The following is an 11,198-nucleotide window of genomic DNA, read 5'->3' as shown; positions in this document are numbered from 1 at the left end:
AAAGCCAAGACCGAACCAAAGCCTCACATCAGGAGGAAGACAACAGGGAAGGAACAGGTGATGAAACTTAAAGTGGGCGAGGACAGGTACACAGAGAATGACAAAGAGGTGTGTGAAGAACTCAACAAAAGGTTCCAGGAGGTCTTTACAATAGAACAGGGAGATGCCACGGCGCTAGAAGAGGTGGCAGCAAACCAGGTGACCTTGGATAGGTTCGAAATTACAAGAGATGAGGTCAAGAAGCACCTATTGGAGCTGGATGCGAGAAAAGCTGTTGGGCCGGATGGAATCTCACCATGGGTATTGAAAGAGTGTGCAGCAGCACTTTGCTTACCACTCTTCATAGTGTATAGTAGGTCACTGGAAACGGGGGACATACCAGAAATATGGAAGACTGCTAATGTAGTACCAATATACAAAAAGGGTGACAGACAAGAGGCACTGAACTACAGGTCAGTGTCCCTAACTTGTATACCATGCAAGGTGATGGAGAAGATTGTGAGAAAAAACCTAGTAACACATCTGGAGAGAAGAGACTTCGTAACAACCCATCAACATGGTTTCAGGGAGGGTAAATCTTGCCTTACAGGCTTGATAGAATTCTACGATCATGTGACAAAGATTAAGCAAGAAAGAGAAGGGTGGGCGGACTGCATTTTTTTGGAATGTCGGAAAGCCTTTGACACAGTACCCCATAAAAGGTTAATGCATAAGCTAGAGAAACAGGCAGGAGTAACTGGTAGGGCGCTCCAGTGGATAAGGAAGTACCTAAGCAATAGGAAGCAGAGAGTTACAGTGAGGGGTGAGACCTCAGACTGGCGTGAAGTCACCAGTGGAGTCCCACAGGGCTCTGTACTTGAACCTATCCTGTTTCTGGTATACGTAAATTATCTCCCAGAGGGTATAGACTCATACCTCTCAATGTTTGCTGACGACGCCAAAATTATGAGAAGGATTAAGACAGAGGAGGACAGCTTGAGGCTTTAAGAAGACCTGGACAAGCTGCAGGAATGGTCGAACAAATGGCTGTTAGAGTTTAACCCAAGCAAATGTAATGTAATGAAGATAGGGGTAGGAAGCAGGAGACCAGATACAAGGTATCACTTGGGAGATGAAATACTTCAAGAGTCAGAGAGAGAGAAAGACCTGGGGGTTGATATCACGCCAGACCTGTCCCGTGAAGCTCATATCAAGAGGATAACATCAGCAGCATATGCCAGATTGGCTAACATAACAACGGCCTTTGGAAACTTGTGTAAGGAATCTTTCAGAACATTATATACCACATATGTCAGACCAATCCTGGAGTATGCAGCTCCAGCATGGAGTCCATATCTAGTCAAGCATAAGACTAAACTGGAAAAGGTTCAAAGGTTTGCCACCAGACTAGTACCCGAGCTGAGAGGTATGAGCTACGAGGAGAGACTACGGGAATTAAACCTCACTTCGTTGGAAGACATTAGAGTTAGAGGGGACATGATCACCACATTCAAGATTCTCAAGGGAATCGACAGGGTTGATAAAGACAGGCTGTTTAACACAAGGGGCACACGCACTAGGGGACACAGGTGGAAACTGAGTGCCCAAATGAGCCACAGAAATATTAGAAAGAACTTTTTTAGTGTCAGAGTGGTTGACAAACGGAATGCATTAGGAAGCGATGTGGTGGAGGTTGACTCCATACACAGTTTCAAGTGTAGATATGATAGAGCCCAATAGGCTCAGGAACCTGTACACCTGTTGATTGACGGTTGAGAGGCGGGACCAAAGAGCCAGAGTTCAACCCTCGCAAGCACAACTAAGTGAGCACACACACACACACACACACACACACACACACACACACACACACACACACACACACACACACACACACACACACACACACACACACACACACACACACAGCGGGAAACAGAGCTCAGGGCAAAGACGGCTAAAGATATGATGGATTACATCACGCAAAAGTGCAAGGACGCAGCAAACAAGTTTGGCCCAGTCCAAAAGGAAAACAGAGAAATGAAAATGAGAAACCCGTGGTTTAATCAGAGATGTAGGCTAGCTAAGCAGCAAAGTAAAATGGCATGGAGAAACTATTGGAATAACAGGACACTGGAGAGCAGAGAAAGATACCAGAATGCCAGGAATGAATATGTCAGGATGAGAAGAGAGGCAGAAAGACAATACGAAAATGACATCGCAAGCAAGGCAAAGACTCAGCCTAAATTGCTGCATATCCACATCAGGAGAAAAACTACAGTAAACGAACAGGTTATGAAATTATGGATAGGGGCAGAGGGATTCACTACAAATGAAAAGGAAGTGTGTGAGGAATTGAATAAGAAATTCCAGGAGGTCTTCACCTTAGATCAAGGAGAAATTCCAGAGGTAAGTGAGGGAATAGCTAACCAGGAACCACTGGAAGAGTTTGAGATTACGGGGGGGGAAGTAAGGAAGTGTTTACTAGAGTTGGATGTGACAAAGGCTATAGGCCCAGATGGAATCTCCACTTGGGTTCTAAAGGAAGGAGCAAAAGAACTGTGCCTACCCCTCTCCACAGTGTATAACAAATCAATGTCAATAGAGGAACTGCCAGATATTTGGAAAGCAGCTAACGTAGTCCCGATATACAAGAAAGGGGATAGACAGGAGGCACTGAACTACAGGCCAGTGTCCCTAACCTGCATACCATGCAAGCTGATGGAGAAGATTGTGCGAAAAAAACTAGTGAAGCATCTGGAGCGAAGGAACTTTGTAACACAGCATCAACATGGGTTCAGGGATGGCAGGTCCTGCCTCACAGGGTTACTTGAATTCTACGACCAGGCAACAAAAATAAGGTAAGAAAGAGAAGGGTGGGCAGACAGCATATTTTTGGATTGTCAGAAAGCCTTTGATACAGTGCCACACAAGAGGCTAGTGCGAAAGTTGGAGATGCAGGCTGGAGTGAAAGGGAAGGTACTCCGGTGGATAGAGGAATACCTAAGCAACAGGAGACAACGAGTCTGAGTGAGGGGTGAGGTCTCAGATTGGCGAGACGTCACAAGTGGAGTCCCGCAGGGGTCAGTCCTTGGACCTATACTGTTTCTGGTATATGTAAATGATCTCCCAGAGGGTATAGATTCGTTCCTCTCAATGTTTGCCAACGATGCAAAAATTATGAGGAGGATTGAAACAGAGGATGATAGTAGGAGGCTACAAGATGACCTAGATAGACTGAGTGAATGGTACAACAAATGGCTGTTGAAGTTCAACCCGAGTAAATGCAAAGTAATGAAACTAGGCAGTGGAAACAGGAGGTCAGACAGAGGATACAGAATAGGAGATGAAGTACTTAATGAAACAGACAGAGAGAAAGATCTAGGAGTTGATATCACACCAAACCTGTCTCCTGAAGCCCACATAAAGAGAATAACGTCTGCGGCATATGCGAGGCTGGCTAACATCAGAACGGCGTTCAGGAACCTGTGTAAGGAATCATTCAGAATCTTGTACACCACATATGTAAGACCAATCCTGGAGTATGCGGCCCCAGCATGGAGCCCGTACCTTGTCAAGCACAAGACGAAGCCGGAAAAAGTCCAAAGGTATGCTACTAGACTAGTCCCAGAACTAAGAGGTATGAGTTATGAGGAAAGGCTGCGGGAAATGCACCTTACGACACTGGAAGACAGAAGAGTAAGGGGGGACACGATCACAACCTACAAAATCCTCAGGGGAATCGACCGGGTAAATAAGAATGAACTATTCAGCACTGGAGGGACGCGAACAAGGGGACACAGGTTGAAGTTGAGTACCCAAATGAGCCACAGAGACATTAGAAAGAACTTTTTCAGTGTCAGAGTAGTTAGTAAATGGAATGCACTAGGAAGTGATGTGGTGGAGGCTGACTCCATACACAGTTTCAAATGTAGATATGATAGAGCCCAGAAGGCTCAGGAATCTGTACACCAGTTGTTTGACGGTTGAGAGGCGGGACCAAAGAGCCATAGCTAAACCCCCGCAAGCACAATTAGGAGAGTACAATTAGGCGAGTACACACACACGGAGGACTACTATATAGTAAGGAAAGAGAGGGAAGGGAGAGGAGGAGGAGGCGTGGTCCTGCTGATAAGAAAGGACTAGAATTTTGAATATTGTTGATGGAAATTCCGGGCTGTGAAGGATTCAGACTACATAACAGGAAATGTGACACTGGTTGGTCCTAAGATAAAAGTATCAGTCATATACAACCCTCCACTAAATGACAGAAGACCCAGACAAGAGTTCAATAGGAACAATATGGCAACCAATAATATAATATAGAGAGAGGAGCTTCCGTTGCTTGCAGGAATGGCAACAAGAAACTTTCTGAACCAACATTTTAAGAGACCCACAAGAATGAGAGGCAATGACGAACTAGTTAGACTCTACCTGATATTCACCTTGAATGAGTCTGAAATAATGGAAGTCAAATTTGAAGCCCCCGCGGGAATGAGTGACCACAGTGTATTGACATTTGAGAGTGGTGGAGGTAGTGATTACCTATCCAAGGAATGGATCAGGGAAGGAAAAGGCTAAATTACCGAAGAGGAAAATATGACGAGATGAGCAACTTCCTGATGGGAATACCATGAGAAACAGAACCCATAGAAATTACTACAGTATATGATGGACTACGTCACCCAGAAGTGGCAAGACGCGGCAGACAGGGTTATCCTAGCCCAAAAGGAGAAAAATGAAAAACAATATTAAAATCTATGGTTCAATCAGGAATGTAAGGTAGCGAAGCAATTGGGTACACGAACATGGAGAAACTACAGGAATGACAGAATACCAGAGAGCAGGAAGAGATACCAGAGGCCAGAAATGAGTACCTCAGAGGGAGGAGAGAAGCATAGAGACAGTATGAAAATGATAGTAGGTTAACTTGAGGTTATCTTGAGATGATTTCGGGGCTTAGTGTCCCCGCGGCCAGGTCCTCGGCCAGACCTCCACCCCAGGAAGCAGCTGTCTAACTGCCAGGCACCTATTTACTGCTAGGTAACAGGTAACAGGGGCATCAGGGCGAAAGAAAAATTTTGCCCATTTGCCTCCGCCTCCACCGGGGATCGAACCCGGAACCTCAGGACTACGAATCCGAAGCGCTGTCCACCCAGCTGTCAGTAAAGCCAAGACCCAACCAAAACTGCTCCACATCTACATTAGGAAGAAAACGGCAGTGAAGGATCAAGTGGGGAGACTGAGAAAAGGGGAGAACAGATACGCAGAGAACAGCAAGAAGGTTTGTGAAGAACTCAACAAGAAATTCCAGATCTTCACAATAGAACAAGAAGAAGTCCCTGCACTAAATGAGGAGACAGCAAACAATGCAACCTTGAAGGAATTTGAGCTCACCAGTGATGAGGTTAAAGGATGCTTTTTGAGCTGAATGTGACAAAGGCTATTGGGTCTGACTGAATCTCACCATGGATGCTAAAAGAGGGTGCAGAAGCACTAAGTGTGCCACTGTCTATGGTGTATAACAGGTCACTGGAGACCAGAGACCTATTGGAAAGCTGGAATACAGCTAATGTAGTCCTAATATACAAAAAGGGTGACAGGCAAGAGGCACTGAACAAGGGGATGGAGAAGAGCGTGATGATAAGGCTCGTAGAACATCTGAAGGGAAAGACCATTATAACACACCACCAGCATGGGTTTACGGATAGTAAATCATGCCTCACAGGCTTAACATAATTCTATGACCAGGCGACAAAAATTAGGCAAGAAAGAGAATGATATGCGGACCTAGTTTTCCTAGACTGTCAAAAAAGTCTTTGCCATTACCCCATAAAAGGCTATTACAAAAGTTGGAAAAACAGGCAGGAGTAAAGGGTAAGATGCTCCAGTGGATAAAGGAGTATCTAAGCAACAGGAAACAACGATTAAATGTGAGCGTGTATACATCAGAGTGGCGAGATATCACCAGCAGAGTCACACAGGGCTCTGGTAACTCTTGGCCCCATCCTGCCCACATCACAAGGATATCATCAGCAGCATGTGCTAAATTGGCCAACATAAGAACTACCTTTAAAATCTTGTGTAAGGTATCGTTCAGGACCTTGTATACCACCTATGTCAGACCAGTTCTGGATTATTGAACTCCAGCCTAGAGTCCAAAACTACTTAAACACAAGACAAAGAGAAGATTCAGAGGTATGCCACCAGACTCCCAGAACTGAGTGGTATGAGCTACGAGGAAAGGATACGGGATCTAAATCTCACGTACCTGGAAGACAGAAGAATAAGGGAAGACATGATAACCCCCTACAAATTTCTCATGGGAATTGACTGGGTGGACAATGACAAACTATTTAGCATGGGTGGACCACGGACAAGGAGACCCAGGTAGAAACTTAGTACCGAAATTAGCTACAAAGACATTACAAATAATTTTTTCAGTGTCAGAATAGATAACAAATGGAATGCAATAGGCCGTGATGTTGTGGAAGCAGACTCCCTCCACAATCTCAAATATAGATTTCATAGAAGCTCCAGAATAGGCTCCAGCCAATAGGCTCCATAATCTGTACAACAGTTGATTGACAGTTGAGAGGCGGGACCAAAGAGCCAGAGCTCAACCCCCGCAAACACAACTAGGTGAGTACACACACACACACACACACATGCTCTCACAAATTTAGTCGCAGAAAATTGCATGACTTTATGACAGACGGACAGAAATATATAATATCGTTCACCTGTACCATACACACCTGTGTGTTCTAACAAGTGTGTGTGTTTGCACACATTTCCTCAACACACACACACACACACACACACCTAAGGCAACCCCTCTCCTCCCACTCCCCCCTCCCCCAGGACCTCCCTTCTCCCCCATCCCCCAAGCCCTCCCTTCTCCCACATGCCCTTCCGTCCCTCCCACCCACAAGCCCTCCATTCTCCCCCACCCCCTAAGCTCCCCACTCTCCCCCAACCCACCTAAGCCTTCCCCTCTCCACCACTCCCCAAAACCCTCCCCTCTTCCTCAGCCACCTCAGCCTTCCCTTTCCCCCCACGCCCCCCAAGCCCTCCCCACTTTATTGCCCCCCCAAACCCCCCTTTCTCCCCCATCCCCCCAACCCTTCCCCTCTTACCCACCCCCCTAACCCTCCCTCCCTCACCCACTCCCCCTACCCTCCCCCTCCCCCCTCACCCACTCCCCCTACCCTCCCCCTCACCCACTCCCCCTACCCTCCCCCTCCCCCCTACCCCCCCAAGCCCTTCCTCCTCCACCAGTCTCCCCATACCAGATCCTCCCAGCTCCCGCTCACCCCAGACCCCACAGGTCCTCCCCAGAGGAGAAGCAGAAGAGAGTTAGTTTCAGGGCAATGTACTCGAACATATATGGGATCACAAGCAAGGCAAGTGAACTAAGGGAAAGAGCACAAGAAGTGAACCCAGATGTAATTGGACTCACTGAAACAAAACTCTCTGGAATCATAACGAATGCCGTGTTTCCCCAGGAGTACACAATAATAAGGAAAGAGAGGGAAGGTAGGGGAGGAGGAGTGGCCCTACTCATGAGAAAGGAATGGAGTTTTAAGGAGATGGCTATCACGGGTTGTGAGGGTTTCAGAGACTACATAGCAGGCACCATGACAACGGGAGGACCAAGGATAGTAGTAGCAGTAATATATAATCCTCCACCAAATGACAGAAGACCCAGTCAAGAGTACGAAAGCAACAACATGGCAGTTAACACTATAATTGACAGGGCAGCCTCTTCTGCCTGTAGAAATAGATCCCACCTGCTCATCATGGGGGACTTCAATCACGGCAGGATTGATTGGGAGAACAAGGAACCGCATGGAGGCGAGGATACGTGGAGAGCCAAACTACTGGAGGTGGCGACTAGAAACTTCTTAACCCAGCATGTCAGTGAACCCACAAGGATGAGAGGAAATGACGAACCAGCGAGACTCGACCTGGTTTTCACCCTGAACGACTCTGACATAAGAGAAATCAGTTTTGAGGACCCAGTAGGAATGAGCGACCACAGTGTATTGGTGTTTGAGTACCTGATTGAAGAAGGGTTATTGAACTCGAGGAGGGATACCGAAACCAAAAGGTTAGCATACCGAAAGGGAAACTATTAGGAGATAAGAAAATGCCTAGCAGATATAGCATGGGAAACAGAGCTCAGGGAAAAGACGGCCCAAGATATGATGGAATACATCACGCAAAAATGCAAGGATGCAGCAAACAAGTTTGTCCCAGTCCAAAAGGAAAACAGTGAAATGAAGATGAGAAACCCATGGTTTAATCAGAGATGTAGGCTAGCTAAGCAGCAAAGTAAAGGAGCGTGGAGAAACTATAGGAATAACAGGACACTGGAGAGCAGAGAAAGATACCAGAATGCCAGGAATGAATATGTTAGGATGAGAAGAGAGGCAGAAAGACAATACGAAAATGACATCGCAAGCAAGACAAAGACTCAGCCTAAATTGCTGCATAGCCACATCAGGAGAAAAACAACAGTAAAGGAACAGGTTATGAAATTAAGGTTAGGGACAGAAGGATTCACTACAAACGACAAGGAAGTGTGTGAGGAACTGAATAAGAAATTCCAAGAGGTCTTCACCATAGAGCAAGGAGAAATCCCAGAGATAAGAGAGGGAATAGCTACCCAGGAACCACTGGAAGAGTTTGAGATTACCAGCGGGGAAGTAAGGAAGTGTTTACTAGAATTGGATGTGACAAAGGCTATAGGCCCAGATGGAATCTCCCCTTGGATACTAAAGGAAGGAGCAGAAGAACTGTGCCTCCCGCTCTCCATGGTGTATAACAAATCACTGGCAACAGGGGAACTGCCAGAAATTTGGAAAGCAGCTAACGTAGTCCCGATATACAAGAAAGGGGATAGACAGGAGGCACTGAATTACAGACCAGTGTCCCTAACCTGCATACCATGCAAGATGATGGAGAAGATTGTGCGAAGAAAGCTAGTGGAGCACCTGGAGCAAAAGAACTTTGTAACACAGCATCAACATGGATTCAGGGATGGCAGGTCCTGCCTCACAGGGTTACTTGAATTCTACGAACAGGCAACAAAAATAAGGCAAGAAAGAGAAGGGTGGGCAGACTGCATATTTTTGGATTGTCAGAAAGCCTTTGACACAGTGCCACACAAGAGGCTAGTGAAAAAACTGGAGATGCAGGCTGGAGTGAAAGGGAAGGTACTCCGCTGGATACAGGAGTACCTAAGTAACAGGAGACAACGAGTCAGTGTGAGGGGTGAGGTCTCAGATTGGCGAGACGTTACGAGTGGAGTACCGCAGGGGTCAGTCCTTGGACCTATACTGTTTCTGATATATGTAAATGATCTTCCAGAGGGTATAGAATCGTTTCTCTCAATGTTTGCCGATGATGCAAAAATTATGAGGAGGATTGAAACTGAGGATGATAGTAGGAGGCTACAAGATGACCTAGACAGACTGAGTGAATGGTCGAACAAATGGCTGTTGAAGTTCAACCCGAGTAAATGCAAAGTAATGAAACTAGGTGGTGGAAATAGGAGGCCAAACACAGGATACAGAACAGGAGATGAAGTACTTAATGAAACGAACAGAGAGAAAGATCTAGGAGTTGATATCACACCAAACCTGTCTCCTGAAGCCCACATAAAAAGAATAACTTCTGCGGCATATGCGAGGCTGGCTAACATCAGAACAGCGTTCAGGAACCTGTGTAAGGAATCATTCAGAATCTTGTACACCACATATGTAAGACCAATCCTGGAGTATGCGGCCCCAGCATGGAGCCCGTACCTTGTCAAGCACAAGACGAAGCTGGAAAAAGTCCAAAGGTATGCCACTAGACTAGTCCCAGAACTAAGAGGCATGAGTTACGAGCAAAGGCTGCGGGAAATGCACCTTACGACACTGGAAGACAGAAGAGTAAGGGGAGACATGATCACAACCTACAAAATCCTCAGAGGAATCGACCGGGTAAACAAGGATAAACTATTCAACACTGGTGGGACGCGAACAAGGGGACACAGGTGGAAACTGAGTACCCACATGAGCCACAGAGACGTTAGAAGGAACTTTTTCAGTGTCAGAGTAGTTAACGGATGGAATGCATTAGGCAGTGATGTGGTGGAGGCTGACTCCATACACAGTTTTAAATGTAGATACGATAGAGCCCAGTAGGCTCAGGAATCTGTACACCAGTTGATTGACAGTTGAGAGGCGGGACCAAAGAGCCAAAGCTCAACCCCCGCAAGCACAAATAGGTGAGTACAAATAGGTGAGTACACAAGAGGCCTCTACATAAGCTGGAGAGACAGACAGGATTAACTGGTAAAGTGCTCCAGTGGATAAGGGAATACCTAAGCAATAGGAAGCAAAGAGTTACAGTGAGGGGTGAGACCTCAGATTGGCGTGAAGTCACCAGTGGAGTCCCACACTGATCTGCACTCGGTCCTATCCTGTTTCTGATATACGTAAACGATCTCCCGGAGGGAATAGATTCATTCCTCTCAATGTTTGCGGACGATGCCAAAATTATGATAAGGATTTAGACAGAGGAGGACAGCTTGAGGCTTCAAGAAGACCTAGACAAACTAAAGGAATGGTCGAACAAATGGTTGTTAGAGTTTAACCCAAGCACATGTAATGTAATGAAGATAGGTGCAGGGAGCAGGAGGCCAGTTACAAGGTATCATTTGGGAGATGAAATTCTTCAAGAGAAAGAGAGAGAAAGACCTGGGGGTTGATATCACGCCAGACCTGTCCCCTGAAGCCCATATCAAGAGGATAACATCAGCAGCATATGCCAGGTTGGCTAACATAAGAACGGCATTTAGACACTTGTGCAAGGAATCATTCAGAACTTTGTATACCACCTATGTCAGACCAATCCTGGAGCATGCAGCCCCAGCACGGAGTCCATATCTAGTCAAGCATAAGACCAAACTGGAAAAAATTCAAAGGTTTGCCACCAGACTAGTACCCGGGCTGAGAGGTATCAGCTACGAGGAGAGACAATGGAAATTAAACCTCAGGTCGCTAGAAGACAGAAGAGTTAGGGGGGATATGATCACCATGTACAAGATTCTCAGAGGTATTGACAGGGTCGATAAAGGCAGTCTATTTAACTAAAGGGGCACACTCACTAGAGGACACAGGTAGAAACTGAGTGCTAAAATGAGCCACAGAGATATTAGAAATAAT

The sequence above is a fragment of the Procambarus clarkii genome, chromosome 21, assembly GCF_040958095.1.
Source record: "Procambarus clarkii isolate CNS0578487 chromosome 21, FALCON_Pclarkii_2.0, whole genome shotgun sequence".
In the NCBI taxonomy this organism is placed as follows: Eukaryota; Metazoa; Arthropoda; class Malacostraca; order Decapoda; family Cambaridae; genus Procambarus; species Procambarus clarkii.
The sequence above is the reverse complement of the archived record's forward strand: the minus strand, read 5'-3'. Positions refer to the sequence as shown.